This window comes from Chiroxiphia lanceolata, chromosome 11 (genome assembly GCF_009829145.1).
Source record: "Chiroxiphia lanceolata isolate bChiLan1 chromosome 11, bChiLan1.pri, whole genome shotgun sequence".
NCBI lineage: Eukaryota > Metazoa > Chordata > Aves > Passeriformes > Pipridae > Chiroxiphia > Chiroxiphia lanceolata.
The window spans coordinates 793508-794345 of record NC_045647.1 but is presented as its reverse complement, the minus strand read 5'-3'; positions in this window follow the sequence as shown (position 1 = coordinate 794345).

Here is an 838-nt window from a genome sequence, read left to right as displayed (position 1 = left end):
GAACTGGAATATTTTCTCACCAAGGTGAGTGTACAAGGAGCTCACAACTGCTGGGGGTTCTTTCTGCTCAGAAGACACCGGTTTCTCCTCACAGCCTGCTCCATTCAGAGGGTGTTTGCTTGCCTCTGATTAAATAACCTGGAGATGAGAGCTGGGTGGTGCTGTACCTGCTGCAGGGGAGCTGTGGGCCCTCAGCCCCTGCCCCAGGGGTCCCTGCTCTGCTGCTGGGGGGAGCAGGGCAGATCCATCCCTGTGCTGGAGCAGGTGGAGGGCCATACCTGGCTGTGGGTGCAAGAGCCTCTCACGCCTCCTCCAGCCCTGTGCACAGCCACCGTGGTGGGTGGAACTCAGGGGAGCCCTGGGGTGTTTGGAGGGAGTCAGTGGGAAGCTGGAGTGGAACAGGGGGGTCCCAAGGTGCAGAGAGAGGTGAGATCTCCCCCAACCCCCCATGGATGGCACATTTGCTGCGTCTGGGATCAACATCTACACGTGAGCACTTTAGAGTCTGGATTTTCCTAAGGGACCCCTGTTCTCATGGTGTCCCTCCTGCCTGGGGAGCTGTGAGGGAAAAGGGGATCCCCTTCCACCACAGCCAGAGTTAAAATCCAGCCGAGACTCCCTGTTCTCTCAGTGGAGAGGAGGTGGTTCTGTTCCTGCTGCAGAAGAATGTGCGTGGTGGGAGCTTGGGCAAATGTCAGAGCAGAGGCACAGGGAGAGGACAGGGTTTGGGGGGAGCACTGGAGTGGCCCTTTCCTCATCCCCAGCCCTCGCTCCCAGGGACTGCAAGGGCAGGGCTGGGTCATCCCCGTCACCCTCCCTGCAGTGGGGTGGTCAAATT